The following is an 18,324-nucleotide window of genomic DNA, read 5'->3' on the forward strand; positions in this document are numbered from 1 at the left end:
GAGTAAAATTACACCTTTATTGGGGTTACTGGGGTTAAGCCATTAAAACGTTAGAGGCTGCTTATTGGACAGTCCGCCATTGCCCTCAGGATATGACAAACTCCAAACTCCTCCTCGTGGCCATGTTCAAGGCCTTTTATGGTCTGGGCCAGGTTTCCTCTGGCCTGTCTCCTGGCCTTTTCTCTTGGCCCTTCCCTAAACACACCCTGTAAATAACTGTGATTCAGCCACACGTGCAGGGTCTGGAAGGGCCATGGCCCTCCCACCTGAGAGGTCCCCTCTACCTGCCATGCCCTCACCCCTCCCCACTCGCATCCGCTTGGCAAACTCCCACTCATTCTTCAATGCCCAGCTTATGTGACCCTCCCTGGACAAGCTGGGCTCTCCCTGCTACCCAGAGGCAGCCTGTCTACAGCTCTAACAGACCCTTGCTCACACCGCATCCGAGCTTTTTGTTTCACTTTTCTCTATTGCCCACCAGACTGTGAACTCTGCACAGCAAGGACAGTTTTCCTCCTCTTTATCTCCCTAGAGCCCACCTCAGCATCCGGTTCCTAGGAGAGTATCAGAGGATGTCCATGACCACACAAATGGAGCCCACTTTAAAACCTTTCTGGAGAAGGACACCTCTTCCAGAAGGAGCGACGCAAATTGCAGGAACTCTTCAGGAAAAGAGGAGGCTTGAGGTGAGAAACAAAACAACCCATCATCACACTGAGCTCTGGAGAGCCTTACTGGGGGAGCCAACAGGTCAGGTCTGGCCAGCTCTGTCCCCTGGTGGGCTCCACGCCCCTGTGTGAGCCAGTCCCTCCCCTCATCATCTCTGGGGTCCCTCCCAACACAAAGCAGCGTGGTTCTGAGCACTGGCAAGGCCACCTCTGCCATCCTCCCTGCTCTTCTTCTGGTCCCTCTCCTTCCCAGAAACCTCTGCTCAGAGTTCTTGGCCCATCACCACTGAGCCCCTCATCTGCTCAACCAAAATCTGACCTTCCTTGGGCATTTTACTTTAATATGGGACCACCGAAGACCCCATGGAAGAGTGCTAATGGAGGGATTCCAGGCACAAGACAGGCAATGGGCCAGACATCTGGACATCTGGTCAGCGGTGAGTGGTTCTTTGGAGACATGCCTTCCCTGCACCCCTTCTCCCCCACCCATCGCACAGCAAAGGCAAGAGTTGTTAGAACAGCTAGACCCCGGCAGACAGCAGGGAGGGTGCTGGCCTACCAGAGAGTTCATACTGGTGGAATATCCTGAGGGTGGGACCCAAGCTCCTCATTCCTCATTCCATGGTTTCTTTTATCTGGTATTTCTGGGCAAGACAATGAGCAGGCAGACCGGAAAGTTACAAGCCAGTGTTGCCAATCCCTGCCAAAAATGCAGCAAAGCAAGCTGGAAGGAAGCTAGAAGGAGACTCCAGACTCTCTTTAATTTCCTCTTCTGTTTTGCTTTGCGTGCACTCTCCCTACCCGCCCCACGTGTAGTCTTTTTTGCCCTTGGGCTCTAACTCCAAAGGAACACTACTTCCCATCCCAGATGGAGGGGAAACTCACCCGAAGTCCCTCCTGATGGTGTGCTGGCCACATTCAGGAAGGCTCTGGCTCTCCCTTGAGCAGCAAGGACTCTTGGAAGCATGAAATCAACCAGGAAACCCAATTCCCAGGCTACGCTGGAAATACAGTGGGAAGAAAGGCTGGGTAGAGCTCTTTCTCTATCCCTCTAGACTGGAGTCAGGACCCAACTATAACCAAAACTAGGAAGGCGGTGGGTGGGAGAGAACCTTCCAGTTCCCTGCCTCTGCAAGAGAAGAGTGCCTTCAGATGCTCCCATGACCAGAGTACCCTACCCTTACTCACAGCTCCTGGACATAGCTCTCCCCGTTCTGCATGTGTACACATGCACACACACACACGGCAAATGTAGGTAAGTGCTGCAGAGAAAAGCAGGGGTCAGGATTGAGATGCTGTCTCTGTCTGGGTAAGTTATTTAACCACACTGAGCCTCAACTTCCTTCTCTGCAAACTGGAGGAAATTTGCAGAATTGTGGTGAGAATTAAATGAGATCATACTTGCTACGGGACTTGCATGGACAAGGCCCTCCATAAATGTGAATTTCTTCCTGGATTCTGGCAACCAGTTGTCATTTAAAAATGACAGACTAGGAACCAGAAGACTTGGCTTCTGGTCCTAGTTCTGCCATCAACTAGCTTGGTGACCTCAGGAAGGGTACTTACCCTATGCATTTTTCCTTCTGCCTCCCAATTTTTATGAACAGTGTTTCTCAAACTATAGTATGCATCAGAATCGCCTGGAAGGCATGTAATACACAGATTGCCAGGCCCTACCCCCACGGTTTCTGATGCAGTAGTTCTGGGTGGGACTGTAGAATTTGTGTGTCTGACCAGTTCCCAGGCGATGCTGATGCTGCTGGCCCCAGGGTCGACCATGCTTTGAGAAGTAGAGGCAGTCTGAGAACTCTTTCCAGGTTTAACCAGTTAATGACTATTTTCACCTAATCCACATTAAGTTGTTAGGACTAATACTCATTTAATGTGTTCTTCTTATGGCTACATGCATTTTAAATACAATAATAAATTGAAGAGATCATCTACTTTTAAGGTGGACACAGTAGAGCCCTAAAACATGCAACAGGGGAAGATGATTCCAAAACAAGGGCTTCCCAGGCCTCTGCAGCCACACCGTGTAGGCACCACCTAAAAGGCAGATCATTCAGAAAGCTCTAGCTTCCCACGTGACTCAGCTGCACTTGGTTAATTACTGTTCGGGAGCACGACGTCTGAGGCTGAGGAAAGGGCCCTGGTTGCCTGAAATCAGCCCACGGCCAGGCCCCATTGCTGCAAGCAGGGCTTGTCAGTCACCTGGTGACATTCTGGGTTCCCCCACCCCTGCCCGAGACTGGGAGAACAGCCTCCTGCCTGGGGTGAGCGGCAGAGCCCAGGGCCTGCAGCCCCGGAGGCTGTCACTCTGCAGTGTCTCTGCAGTCTGGGTGTATAACCCCTCTCGGCTTTGCTCCCTGCTTTTGTGTGGCTGTGAGGCCTGTCCAGCCAGGTGGCCAGGCTCTGTAAATGCTGCTGTCATTCTGCTGATGTTCTGGGCCTCGCCTCGGGGAAGAGAGCTGCCCCTCAAGTCAATTATACAGCGATGACACCCTCCTCCTCAGCCTCTCACCAGTCCCCCACCCAACAGGGCGCTTCTGCCTTTGGTGCACAGAAACATGAAAAGGGAAGACATCATTATACAGCGACACCTTCCATCCCCACTGTGGTCTCAATATTCCTAATCACAAATTCAAGCACATGGACACAGTCTTCAAGAGAAAAGGTCTATACTGAGAAAAAAAGCTCCCAGAAAGAATCCAGGGGTTGAAAGCAGGACTGAGATCAAGCCCTCAGGGACCCAGCCTGGGCCCCTACACTGGCCTCATGCAGGTTACAGAGGATGGGGGAGGGGTGCCTACAGGCAAGCCCACCCCCAACCCGAGCATCATCCCACAAAGCACCTGGTTTTGTTGTTTATGCATGCTGCAAACATTTACTAAGAGTCTGTTCAGCCTGGGCATTGGGTCGGGTGCTGGAGATCTAAAGATGAACAAGAGGTGGCCCCCAAAAGCTCCTGGTCTAAGAGGGAAGACAGGTTACAAGTTATCACCAATACATGCAGTGAGTTGGAAATGAATGCAAAGTCTATGGGAGCTCAGGAGAGATAGTTCACTCTGCTTGTTGGGGGGGGGCGGGTGGAGAGCAAGAGAAAGCACCACCAGGGAGGTGACATTTGAACTAGCCCTAAACAACAAATGGGAGAAAGCATGTCTGGACAGGGGTAATATTCAAAATCCTTAACAACTGCTAAGGTCCAATCCCAGCCCAATTAGAAAAGATGCTGATTAAATATGGCTGATTAGACATATGCAACCACCTTTACTTCCTCCCCAAATCCTACTAAAGTGACAGTTTTTAAAAAGTAAGTGTAAATACAAAAGAATGGGAAGAAGTAGAAAGGAGACAAAGTGATACAGTTTTGGAAGCTGGAAATCTGATGCACAAGTGATAAATGGCTCAGGAATCCCAAAAAGCTGAATTCTAAGCCAGCAGTGGGGGAAGCTGAGAACCAACCCAATTTATACTGCAAAAGCCTCTTAACAGCTCAGAAATTAGTGGTAACCATCCCTCTTGAAAGCAAGAGTGAAGAGGAGAAATGAGGAAGGTTGGTTGGCAGTGTGTTCAGGAAAGTTCTTTCCCTGATTAGTGATAGCCCCTTTCCAAGCCCAGCAGAAGATAGAGCTTTATTACTTGGAAAGGATAGATAGAGGCTTTCTGGACTGGGAGACATCAGGCAGAATTGAGGACAGAACTACCATGCTGAAATCAGGGGGATTAAACATTCATTTGCATTCTGCTTACTGAGGCTCCAGTCCTCATCCACTAGGTGCTCAGAGCACCAACTCCCAGCATGTTACCCTCCAGGCAGAGGACAGACGAGCCTTCTCTGGGGATCCCAACCCAACTGAAAAGAAAGACTTCATGATCCTGACGCTGAAGATTCTACAAGAAAAAGGCCCAACCAGATCATCCAATGAAGCCCATATTCATCAAATCCTACCTGCACTAAGAGATTCTTAACTATGTGCAGATAAACAATAACCAGATAGCTAAAGAAAGCATCAAAATCGAACAATAGAAACAAAAACAAATAAAAAAAATTGGAAAAAGCAGAGATTGTAGTGCAGAGAGGAAAAAAACTTGAAAAAAATTAGCATTAATTTCTTCCCCAAAATAGTACGCAATCATAAAACAAGAACAGGCTGCTATAAAAAGGAACATACAGGAACAAAAAAAGAGAATTCCTGTAAATTAAAAATGTGACAATAAATGAATCATTCCATAGAAGGTTGAAAGGTAAAGTTGAAGAAATCTTCCAGAAATAAATCAAAAAGACAAAGGGACAAAAAAGAGGAGCAAAAAGTCAATAAAACTGGAGAAACAGTCCAGAAGGTCTACTACCCAAATGAGAGTCTTAGAAAGAGGGAACAGGAAAAGTAAATAAATAAACAAAAGTAGTAAAGCATCTACAAAACCAAGAAAATTTCCTGAGCTGAAGTACTAGAGTTTACAGATTGAAAAGGCCTGACAAGTGAGCCCTTAGATAAAAATATAAGCACAATTGATAAAAATAGATGTACTATGAGGCAAAGCACATCACCATGACCTTTTAGAACACTGGAATGAAAACAAAAATATAGCATGTTTATGGATTGAAAGACTCAATATGAAGATGTCAGTTCTTCCCAACTTTATGGATTCAACACAATTGCAATCAAAATCCCAGAAATCTATTTTGCAGATATTAACAAAGTAATTATAAAGTTTATATGGAAAAGCAAAAGATCTGGAATAGCAAATACAATTCTGAAAGAGAAAAAAGTTGAAGGACTCACATTACCCAATTTTCAGACTTCTGTATGGCTACAGTAATCAAGACAGGATGGTATTAGCAAAACAACAGACACATAGGTCAGTAGGACAGACTAGAGAGCCCAGAAGTAGGCTCACACAAATGTAGTCAACTGATCTTTTTTTTTTTTCTTTTCTTTTTCTTTTTTTAGAGACAAGGTCTCACTATGTTGCCCAGGCTGGACTTGAACTCTTGGTCTCAAGGAACCCCCCCACCTCAGACTCCCGAGTAGCTGGTACTACAGGTACACACCACCACACCCAGTTCATCAGCTGATCTTTGACAAAGAAGCAAAGACAACTTAGTGGAGAAAGGATAGTCTTGTTAACAAATGATGTTAGAACAGTTGGACATCTATACAGATGCTCCATGACTTACAATGGGGTTACATCCCAATAAACCCATCATTAAGTTGAAAATATCTGAAGTCAAAAATGCATTTAATACACCTAACTTACCAAACATCATAGTTTAGCCTAGTCTACCTTAAACATGCTCAGAACACTTACGTTAGCCTACAGTTGGGCAAAATCATCTAACAGGAAGCCTATTTTTTAATTAAGTGTTGAATATCTCATGTACTTTATTAAATACTGTACTGGATGTGAAAAACAGGATGGTTGTATGGGTACTGAGAGTATGGTTTCTATTGAATGTGTATTGCTTTTGCACCTTTGTAAAGTCAAAAAATCGTAAGTCAACTATCGTAAGTCAGGAACCAACTGAATGTTAAAAAGTGCACTAAAACACACACTTTACACCTTACACAAAAAATCAAAATGGATCAGAGACTTAAATGTAAAATGCAAAATTATAAAACTTCTTGATAAAAAATATGTAGGAAATCTCCATGAACTTGGGTTTGGTGATGAGTTTTTAAATACAACACCAACAGCACAGGTGTTGAAAAAACACACGTTTGAAAGCAAAAAATGGTAAGGTAGACTTACTTATTAAAATTAAAAACTTCGGATCCATGAAAGACAATGGTAAGAGACTGAAAAGACAAGCCCCAAACTGGAAGAAAATATTTTCAAAACACATATATGAGAAATGACATATATCCAAAATAGACAAACAGCTCTTAAAACTCAATAATAATAAAACAAACAACTCAATTAATAAATGGGCAAAGATCTGAACAGACACCTCACCAAAGAAGATATACAGATGGCAAATAAGTGTATGAAAAGATGCCCAACATAATTCATTATGAGAAAATTGTATATTTAAACAACAATAAAATACTACTTCATACCTTTTATAATGGCTAAAACCCCAAAACTCACAATACCAATAACTGTCAAGGGTATGAAGCAATAGGAACTCTTATTCACTGTTGGTGAGAGCACAAAATAGTACAGCTACTTTAGAAGCCAATTTGGCAATTTCTTTTTTTACAAAACTCGCATATCTTACCATACAATCAAACAGTCATGTTCCTAGGTATATACCAAATTGATGTGAAAACTTATGCCCACATAAAAACCTGTATGTGAATGTTTATAGCAGCTTTATTCATAATTGTGAAAAATTGGAAACAACGAAAATGTCCTTCAATAGGTGAATGGATAAACAAACTATAGTACAGTTGACCCTTGAACAACGTGGGGGTTAGGGGCACTGCCCCCTCACACAGCTGAAAATCTGCATATAACTTTTGACTCCCCAAAACTTAACTACTAACAGCCTGGTTTTGACCAGAAGCCTTACTGATAATATAAAGTTAATTAACACATATTTTTTATGCTTTATATATTTTATACTACATTCTTATAATAAAGTAAGCTAGAGATAAGTATTATTAAAAGAAATTATAAGGAAGGGAAAACATATTTACTCTTCATTAAGTGGAAGAGGATCGTCATAAAAGTCTTCATCCTAGTCACCTTCATGTTGAATAGGCCGAAAAGGAAGAGGAAGAGAAGGGATCAGTCTTGTTGTCTCAGGATAGCAGAGATGGCAGAAAATTCACATCGAAGTGGACCTATGCAGTTGAACCCTGTGTTGTTCAAGAGTCAACTGTACATCCATACAATAGGATATTCAGTGACAAAAGAGAAAAGATCTACCAAACTATAAGAAGATATAGATAAATCTTAAATGTATATTGAGAAATAAAAGAAATCAATTTGGAAAGGCTACATACTATATGATTCTGATCGTAGAACATTCTGGAAAAGGCAAAACTATAGAGATGGTAAACCAGTGGTTATAGAAGGTTCAGGGGGAGAAAGAAGGTTGAATAAATAGAGGACAGGGGATATTCAGGATGGTGAAACTAACTATTCTGTATGATACTGTAATGGTGAATTCAAGACATTTGGCATTTGTCAAAACCCACAGAACTTTATATCACAAAAAGTAAACTTTAATGTACAAAAATGTTTTAAAAAATCATTTGGAAGTTGGAGGGATCCCAGGACAGAATGTATAATATGACCAAAAAAATCTAAATATATCACAAATACATGAAATAAGCTCACTGGAAAGGCCGTGGAGTAAAGTGCTGACCTAAGAAGCATTGGAAATAAGTGAAACATATAAGACTAAAAGCAAAAGGAACTGTATGTAGCACTGTACTCTAGTTGATAGAGTTGTTTTTCATGACTACACATGTATACTGGAACTGCATATTAAGTAAATGGATGTCAGGTGGTGGGAACCAGGTTTCTCACTGTTGGAATGGGCAGTTACAAACAAGCAAAGAGAAGAGGCTAAAATGATCTATATGATAATAAATTAGAATGAACTCATGTTTAGCTTAATGTAGATATAGATGGTTACATATAGAAATATTTACAGATATGTGTATATACAGATGTGTGTATTAGTACACATGCATATATGTCCTAGCTCTGTCATCTGAGAAAGCCTAGAAGCAATGACCCCCTAGTAGCTATGAGCACATCAAATGCTCAGGTCTTGGTTTCTAATACCATTCTCCAATTATTTTAGGGGTCAGGACTAGTGGGAGGGAGGGACTCTGTCCATATGCTTGGGCCTTTCTGCAGTATCTCACTTTAAATCACAAGAGCCTGAACTAGAACAGTAAGAATGGAAATAGAACCAACGGAAAGAAATCAAAGGATACTAGGGTGGTAGAATCAGCAAGATTTGGGAACTGCTTCAATGAAGGAGGTGAAGGAAGGATGGAAAAAAGAAACAAGGCTTGAGCAAGGGTTAGCTTGGGCTTTACTCTCCATCCCAGGACAAGCCCCCGCCACAGCCTCTGACAGGGCAGAAGCATTTTTTCCACTGTCTCAGTCGTATGAACTGTGCTTGGCAAGCACAGCCTCAAGACAAATCTGCCTGCACCCCATCTGTGCACACCCCTCCACGCTAGGAACTGGGGGGTCGAGAAAATGACTACAGACAATTAGGAAGCCCCTGTCCCCTGTCACTAAACCCCAGAACAGAAGCTGCTGGAGACTGGAGGGTGTGGTTAGAAAGCTGGGAGCGGGCGTGGGGAAGACGTTGCAGGTTAGATGTTGAGTCATGGTACCCGGTGCAACCTCACATCATGGCCGACATACCAAAATGCACCGCATCCTTCGCTGCAGGGGTTTACTATAATGATCTTGAAGTTGAGGGGAGGTGCAGGGAACCCAATATGATATTTCATGGACACACATTATTCAACGTTTACTACTTTCTGGTCTGCAGATCTCTTTTCCATTTGAAGTCCGTATTTTTCTTTTTGGGTCTCAAGTATTTCTGCAGGCCGGTGTGCGCCCTAGCAGTACCTACAATGCCCCACAGTGTGTGGCAACTAGGAAGCCGCTGACGACCTCTGCTGAGGCTGCCTGAGGCCACTGGGTTAGAACACCACAACGAGGAGCCACCGTCGGGGTTTCAGTTCCTGTCCTAGCCGGCTGGTTATGCACAGCCTAGCAATTACAGATCCTGTTTTGGGGTATAGCCAGAAAGGGTGGATGGCACCATATGAAGTCACCCCAATAAGTCTGAATGCACATGCTGTTACGTGGGTAAAACATGCCCCACACAAAGGCAGACCTGCCCAGAACGCACGTACCCTCTGGAGCAGAAGGCAGCAGTGCAGACGTGCACAGGGAAGGGACTGAGCATACAAAAAGTCCCTTTAACCTCTTCCAGCTAGCAGTTCAGAAAAGCACAGGAAACCCTCGATATTTGCAGAGTCGTGATTTGTGGTTTCAAACATGCAGAGGGCTGCCTGCTCCTTACTGCTCGCCAGCCCACACGGTGAGCTGCAGGCAGCCAGAGTGGCAGACACACAGCCCATGTGTCTCTGCACGGCTCTCTCCGAACCCAAGCGGCCTTCTCAGCTGCCCTGATTCTGGGAGCGGGAGATTCTCCCCTTCCCCCAAAGATACTCTTTTTAACCCCTTACGGTTTAGTCGCAGAATCACATGATGCTTGAACTAGAAGGCAGGGGTCTGGGGGACCAAACCCCCACCTTTTGTGACCCCTCACCCATTACCTCCGTCCCACCCCCTGTCTAAGTCTACTAAGAAGAGGCTGCTCTCTCTGGTTAACACACGAGGCTGCACTCTGACTTAGGAGGCTTCTCCACCCACTCCAAGGACAATCAGTGCTGTCGTGCTTGATTCAGAAAAATACATCCTCTCCCTTGCCCCTCACCACTACCACTAATAGCTAGAATCTTCTAGGCCAGATGCTGAAAGGTGGAAGGAGCAGATGGAGGAAAGGGCAGAGGGCACGTGCTCAGCGTCCGCAGGGGAAGAGCAAGCACCAGGCCAACATCCAGGTGCACCTGGATTCTAAGCCTGTCGCGTCCATCGTTCCACAAGTACAGCAGCCACCCTAGCCAGCGCAGGGAATGCCAACAAAGAGGCACTGATACTTTCCAAAGAGGGGAATGCAATCTAAGCTGCAGAGGCTGGATTTACCCACACTGACCATATTTTTCAAACCACAAATCGGAGCTGTTCTGGAAAATCCAGGTCATAGAATAGCAGGAAATATACAAAAACAACCTTGAGTGTAGGATGATGGGACACAGCCTGTGTACAGATGTGCTGGGAAAATGCAACTGGGAACCTGAATAAATGCAAGGGCCCCACATCACCCAGACTCTGTAAGGACTCTCAGTCAAAGATGCAGAGTCTAGCCACCCGAAATAATTGAAAGGAAATTCCAGTCTTGTTTCGCTTCATCTCAAAGGATGTTATCAGATACCACTGGATAACCAATAGAAACATTACCCAAGTCGCCCTTTCTGTCTTCCCCAAGTCTCCCACACCTCTCTGAGGCCTCTCCTTTGCCAAACCTTCCAAACCTTTCCGATGCCCAGCACGCAACTTCTCCATCATCTCTCTCCGTTATCAGCCCACAGTGCTGCAGGAGCAATGCCTTCCAGTGGAATGATCCAGGAAGACTTCTTGGAGTAGGAGGCATGTATGGCGAATTTTAAAGGATGAGGTGGATTTTAATAGAAGTGAAGCAAAGAACATTCCCACTGAGGGGCTGCAATGAGCAAAAACCAGGAGGGGGCATAAAACATCATGACATGTTTAGAAACAGCAAAGTGGCTGGGGTCAGGGTGACCAAAGACGCAAAGACAATGAGACTGGAAGGCAGCCGAAGGCTGGTCAAGAGTGGATTTGGAAGTCTCAAGTCTGAACTCACTGGAGGTTTTTGGTAGAAACATAAAGTGTCCCAAACAGCATTCCAGGAAGCCCCACTGGGCGGATTAGAGAGGAGGACACCAGTAAGGAATGTACAGCATCAACCCCCCACGCCAGCCTCCAGTTTAACAGATGCTCAAAGTGAACGGGGCTTATTTCTAATAGGCGGTTGTAACGGACACCACTGGAAAACGTGGTCATCCGAAATCCACAGATAACTCCCAGGCCTCATTTTAGCATCACTTACACCCAGCTGCCTCCTCTCACGAGTCTCTTCCCTGAACTTCAGTAAGTTGCAACACAGATGAGTTTGACCTTCACGTCTCTTGGCCTCTACCTTCCCTCGAGTCAGAGAAACTAGCATTGAGATAGGCCAGAGAGGGAGGGGCAGTGAGAAGAGAGAACACGGACCCGGGCCACCCTAACTTGCACACACACACACACACACATACACACACACACACACACACACACAAGGGTTAACTTTATCAGAAGTGGAAAACCAGCTGATAGCAAAACATAATAAAAAGCACCATTTGACAAAAAACCTCCTTTTCACCCTGTCTACTGGTCTAATTGACTATGTGGGTTTGTTTCATAGGCCTATTTCTCTCCTTCCAAGTGAAATCCCAGCCATGCTTTAAAATTCACTGAGCCACCAAGCCACCCTAATCACCCCTGCCTCTCTGCTGTCACTCTCCTGAGCATCTTCAACACCAGTGTGCCACCTAATCCCAATGCCATCTTGTTTTTTTTTTCTTTTTCATTCTGTTTCAATGGATATTCACATCATCTCCCAGTGAGGAAATGTGATCATTAAGGGCAGGAATGATATTGTACATTTTCATACACTTTCCCATGGTACCTTGCAGTGTGTCGGGAATATAGGAAGAATGGAATAAACTGTTACTGAGTCACTGATTGTTTAAAAAGTATTTTTAAAATATAGCAGTGCTCATATTTTGCTTTCTTTTTTATACTGAGAAACCCATGGCTTTAGCAAACTGGTTTTGAAATCATTTAAACTTATTTCATTTAAACTGACAAATACTGGTATCACAGAAGTTGGGGCTGGAACACTTCTGTGCAACTCAGTCCATCTTACGTGGACATAACTGGGAAGTAATTGATCTAGAACAAGCGGGAGTAAAAGGATTCTGCAGAAGTGTGTATCACTAGTTAGAAACTATGTTCTTCTTAAGCATTCAAATGTTTCACTCTCTCATCTTGTTTACAGGATGAATTTGGCCTCCCCCCCAAGCCCCCAGTCTTTACTGGGACTGAGTTCCACTTCAGCCCAACCCTGTCTGAGTCACCACACTTGCTAAATAATTGCCCTGCAGTCTGAGCTTCAGGCTGGGAGTAGCAGGTAACTTCGTAGGCTGCAAACCACATTCTGTCATTTATTCACGGTGATGTTCAGAGCCGTTTACCTCTGCGTGTGTGCATGTGCTGGGCCTGCCTGTGGGCCTTGCGAGCACTTAAGAGTCTGCACCACCCTGTGTATGGGGTCATAGAAGAACAGGGTGAAGACAGCAGGCCTCAGAGACAGACAGAAACATGTGCAGTCGAGTCCTGACTCTGCTGCTTCCTAGATGTATGATCCAGAGCCAGGCCCTTCCCTTCCGTGACTCTTGGATTTCTTGCCCTTTAAGGAGTGTTGTAGAGATTAAAAACGTGTGTAAGCACTTAGCCCAGTGCCTGGCACAGGAAACCATCAATACACGATCATGATGGGCAGGATTTCCCTCGGGCGTTCCCCGGGGAGGCGGACTCACAGCCTCACCCTCCATCCAGGCCACACCAGCCTACTTGTTACTGAAGAGGCCAACTGAAGCCACCTGCCTGTGCAGTGAGGCTCTCCCCTGATAAAAATTGAAGAATTGGATCAATACTGAGAAGGAGGAAGCTCAAAGGAAAAGCAAGAGCCAAGTTCCGTAATGCCCTAATGATTGTGAAGAGGCCGACACAGAGCCTGGCACAAAGAGGCACTTTACGCATATTTTTGAATGACTCAATGAATGAACAAATGCTCTCTGAATTATCTATTTGCAGGTTTCTCTGGACCCCCTTCTCCCCACTGGGAGATGCTCTGTACTTACGGAGCTGGAATCAGAGGATTTCCCACAGAAAAACATGTTTAGTGTAGTTAAAGGTGCCATCACTGGTGTTAGACAAAACCACAGCCATCCAGGTGAAGGGACAAGAGCTGGGGTGGAAGCCCTGCATGAAGGAGAGGCTGCTGGTTGTCCAAACACACCTGTGCTGCTTTTCTGCTTTAATTAAAGTCAATAATTATTTTTATCTAACTACAAAAGTAATATGTGTTTACATAAGAAAAAACAGGAAATACAGATAGGCTAAAACAGGAACATTTTAATTTTACTCATATTTTAATATTCATTGTCCTAGACTTTTGATACACATAGGTACATTTTTATCAAAATGGAATCATACCAAAAATGTGTCCTTTGCTTAGTAATTTATTTTGATCATCTTTCCAAAGTACTACGTATTTTTCTCCACAGAACTTATTTTCTTGGTCTAGAAAAGAGCGTCATTTTTAAAGTAGTTTTTTAATATACATACATCACGAAAGCAAGACATATGCAAAAAATCCAAACAGCATCAAAGAGTGTAAATAAGATGCCAAGTAAAAGCCCGTCCCACTAGCCTGCCCAGTCGCAGTCCCAAGAGGTAACACTTAGAGCTCAATTTTCCATAACTGCTGGTGATTGTTTAAAAATCGTAATCACATCATATCCCTCACCTTGCAGCACAACCTTCCAAACCTTCCAACAGCTTCACAGCGAGAGTCAATTCCAACCTCGCCCGGGGCCTGCCTCGCCCTGAGCCTCTGCTTCTCCACTGGGAGAATGAGACGCTGTTCCCTCGCCGCCAAGGCATGATCCCAGCTGCAGCGGGCCACAGTTCTGCCACCCACATGCCTATCTCCAAAAGAGACCGCATGTTAATCCCTCCGGAGACACTGAGAGGCAAGACAGAGTGGCAGCCAGCAGGGCTGGGCGGTGGCTGGGTCCCCGTCTCCTCTGCCCCAGGCCTTTGCAACTGGCCCAGGACCCTGTCTCTGGCTCTTGCTAGGGGCCCTCGAGTTCTCCTTCCTGGGCTATGGGGCCAAACGTGTGCGGACAATGGCATGGGCCAGAGAGCCACGGGGCCAGGCCACAGCAGACCTGGGCTCCAACCCTCCTTCTGCTAATGACTAGCTGTGTGGCTTAAACCCTCCAAGTTTCCATTTCCTCACCTATAAAATGAAGTGGCTGAAAGAGAGCCTCAAAACTCCTTCCAGGGCTCATGCTCAATTCCAGAGAAGTGCAACTATGGCTCCTGGGTGACGGTCACCATGTGACAGCAGCGCCCTGAGCACCAAGCCTGCCAAGTGAAGGGAAGTCCTCTCACTACAGGCCTTGCGGGCTGAAGCTCCGAGCTAGACTCCGCTAGGTGATGTCTCTCAGTGTCAGTTACTCTCCAGGATTTTACCCAGCAAGTAACATGGGGCCCAGACGTCTGCAGGACCATGCTCGCCTTCCCACGGCCCACTGGCAGAGCCAGGATGGAAGGCCCAGTCTACCTGCCTCTCAAGATCTCTTTTATGCAATTTCTGAGTGTATTTCATTGGATTTTTGACAGGCAAGTCAGCCAACTATACTTTCTAGAGAAAAATAGAACTCTTTATTAAATTAACCAGAATTACCATGTTCACAAAAATAATGCAGAATCCATATTCTGGTCCTCAGCTGCTAACAATCACTGCTTAACTTAACCCTCCTTCTTTCAACAGCTGTGTTTCTTAAACTTGAGAGTTTATCAGAACCTCCTAGAAGGCTTGTTAAACTACCAATCGCTGGGCCCACCCGTGGAGTTTCTGAGTCAGGTGGTCCAGGAGGCGTAGGGCCCAGTAATGTACATCTCTCACAGGTTCCCAGGAGATGCTGATGTTGTAGTCTAGGAACTCCACTTAGAGAACCGCTGTCTAAGACACTCCTGTCTTCTTGGCTCATCCAACTTGTAAAGGCTCAAGGAAAGCTTTAAGACTTCTAGGTATCTCCTTTAGGTGTCAAAACCCTTACAGCCTTTCAATTGTCCCAGCTCTAACTGCCATTGTTTTGCTGTTATGACTTGGCTCCCCCCTTTGGGGGTCTGCCGCCTACCTGCTTCTTCCCTCTCTGGCGCCCAGCGCTCCAGAGAGCTTGGCTTTCTGCCCCACAAGCTGGCTTTCTGCTCCACTCCAGCTGGCAAGGGCTGAAAGGAAAGGCCTTCTAAGCAAGGATCCCAGCAGGGCCAATTCCCTGTGACAGTCCCCTGAATCAGAGGGAAGGACTGTTCCCCTTTCAAAGCTAAGATCTTCCCTTCCCACCAGACATGGGATGTCTAATAAGTACTTGCATCTACATACAATCAGTTCCTTCACTAACTTTTCTTTTAAAGCTTTGAATCCTTAACGATGAAATGCCCTTTTTTAAATCCCAAAATATAGCTTTTTCAGAACTTTCTTTCAATACACACACACGCACATCCCCAACAGAATGCAACCAGGATTTAAAATAGTGTTTCTGTACAGAAGTCCAAGTGCAAGCTGTGGCCGTGTTTCTCTGTTTGGCCTAATTTCTTGCTTGGAGTTATTAGGTGTAATCAAACGATTGCTGCTTTTCGAATAAAGGCGTTAAGTTAGGAAGTTCTCCACTTAAGCTCTGCTCCTTTCCAGTCGCTAGATGATGAGGACTTCTTGAAAATCAGGCTGGGAGTGTTACAGCTCTTTTTAAATTTGTCTAGCGAGCTTTCTTGTTTTTACTGGAAACACCCCTCTCCCCAGAAAGAAATCAGACTGGGACAGCACAATGTCCTTACCGAGAGTGCTTTAAGTAGTGAGAAATAGCTCTTCATAGGTACACAAGAAACCTAGGAAGGAGACAGATGTGTCCCTGGTGACTGTGCACTGCCTTTCTGCCTGCTTCCCCCTGCCCACGTGAGGCCAGCCCGGCAGGGTGCTGCAATGAGGGAAAGCCAGGAGATCAGGAGCCGGTCTCAGCTCCACTGCTGACCAGGGAGTGTCCCTAGACCACTTGCTTCAGCTCCAGGGACAGTATCTGGTTGTGTGAATATAGCAGAACTGGCCCAGATGACCTCAGAAATCCGCTTCAGCACTGCCTGTGAGAACCGGAAATGGTTTGGGCCAAATGTGCTAATGAATATGCTTTTGATGCGACAATACCTTGGCATCTGTGAACTCTTAATAACCAGGGAGGAACTGTCATTGTCTGAGCCCTGAAGAGCCCCACCTGCCAGGGAGGGGCCCTGGCCAGAGTACCGGTGCCCCCTCCTCCAGCCGGGCCTGCTCCAACCAGCACACTCCCTGCCCACCTGGCCCCGTCTGGCAGGGGAGGTGACAGGAGAGAACACACCTGCACAGGCTTGGAACAAAGGGGTCACTTTCCCTTTTCTTCCTCTCTCCGCAGTCGCTGCCTCACTAATACCCTCTTTCCCTAACTCTCTCTCTCTCTCTCTATAAAAAGTTAATCACTGACCTGTACACCTAAAACCAAGTAAATTTTACAGCATGTAAACTATACTTCAATAAACCTGTTAAAAATGTTAAAAGAACTTCTTAAATGTAAAGAGATTTCATTTTATTCTTCTCTGAATAAGCTCTGAATCAAAACTAAAGGCAGTTTTGGTCAGGACACCTTCAAAATGATCACACACACACACACACACGGAGGACTACAGCAAATCCCCCTAATTGAAAATAAGCCACAAAGGGCAGAATCCGAGAGGCATCAAGATGATCATAACCAACCCAAGGTCGGCAGTCTCAGGCTGGGGAGTGAAGAATGGCCACCCCTTCACCTGCTGGGAAATGATGTTCCTTTGCTTTCAGGAAGCCGGGACCTTCCCAGACACCAGGAAAGGTTTAATGTTTCCAATATTCAGGGTGCTCTTTGCAACATTTACTTTCTGATTGGGCACCAGAAGAACGAAGCAGATGACACAATGAAGATGCCACTGGCACCCCTTCCCAGTCCCGGCCTGTCTCCAGCCCCAGGGACCCCAGGTTACCAATGCGTCAGTGGATGCTGCAGTATTTCCATCACAGCCACCACACTTGAAAACTTCCATGGTTCAGCCATGTAATTCTCCCTACATCGAAACGGGGTAAATAGACTTCAACTTGGCATTCTTTTTTTCCTGAACTTCAGAAAGAAAACCTCCATGTGACCTTTTTTTTTTTTTTAATTCAGATGCGTTGTACCTGCAAGACCTTAAAAATGTCTCAGAAGTTTCTTTTCTTCCTGCTGCTCTATTTTGTTTGGTCAACTCAAGCTGCCAATGGCAAATTCTCTCATGATTGATTAGAGGGTGGCATGTGGGTGGCTGGATTTTTCTGGTGGTGCTAGCTTGAAAAAACAATTTCTGAAGAGCTCTCTGCCTGGTCACAGAGTTCAGCTGAGCCAGAGGTTCAGGAAATGACTCAAGCTAGGGTGTAGGGGATGAGGGATCCGAACCTGGGAAAGATCAGATGCAGTGGGTTCATTTATTTTGACAAATCTTTTCTTTTTAATCATCTGTACTAAGACCATAGTACATTGTGCCACGTATATGACACATTTGGAAAGGTAATGAAGTCTGGGGAGTAGGTAGCATAACTCAACTCCCTGCTATTAAATCTTTGCTTAGAAGTAGGATAAAGTAAGAGATTTGTGTATGTGTGTATGTACATGTGAATGTGTGTGTAAAAATTATAATGCTGGTACATTAGCAGGGGCAAAAATTAGCCAGGTTCTACTACAATATTGAGATTTAGAACATCAGAGTACAGTGACTACATTTTTCTGTAGAGATCTTTACAGCTATTTGAAATTATGAACCTATAATATGCAAATGCACGGGGCTAAGAAATACACATTCTTGGCAGAGACTGAAGATGTTATAATGTGTGCTGTAAACGGCGACGCGTATGTGTATAAAATCAGCGCGCACATACTAACTGGTCGATTATCCCCTCTAAAACCACACATAAATTCTCCTGACAGGAATTGGAATTTTGCACACATCCCAAGAATGAACTGACTCTTAATGTGCTGTGCGTGTATGAAGGATAGAGTATAAAAAAGCATCAGAAAGGGTCACCAAGCTAAGGAAGAGAGCTTTCTGATTCTCAAGCATGACAACAAAGGGTTTGGGGGTTACATTGTCCTTCTGA

General features: G+C 45.3%; 1 non-coding gene across 1 annotated transcript; it reads left to right on the forward strand.

Annotated features, from left to right (window-relative positions):
* The first annotated feature begins 15,865 nt into the window (after nt 1–15,865).
* On the forward strand, nt 15,866–15,928 carry LOC123621972. Its single transcript, XR_006729350.1, has one exon. It is a non-coding gene; the product is annotated as a U7 small nuclear RNA (small nuclear RNA).
* The last annotated feature ends 2,396 nt before the right edge of the window (nt 15,929–18,324 follow it).

This window comes from Lemur catta, chromosome 16 (assembly GCF_020740605.2).
Source record: "Lemur catta isolate mLemCat1 chromosome 16, mLemCat1.pri, whole genome shotgun sequence".
Lineage (NCBI taxonomy): Eukaryota > Metazoa > Chordata > Mammalia > Primates > Lemuridae > Lemur > Lemur catta.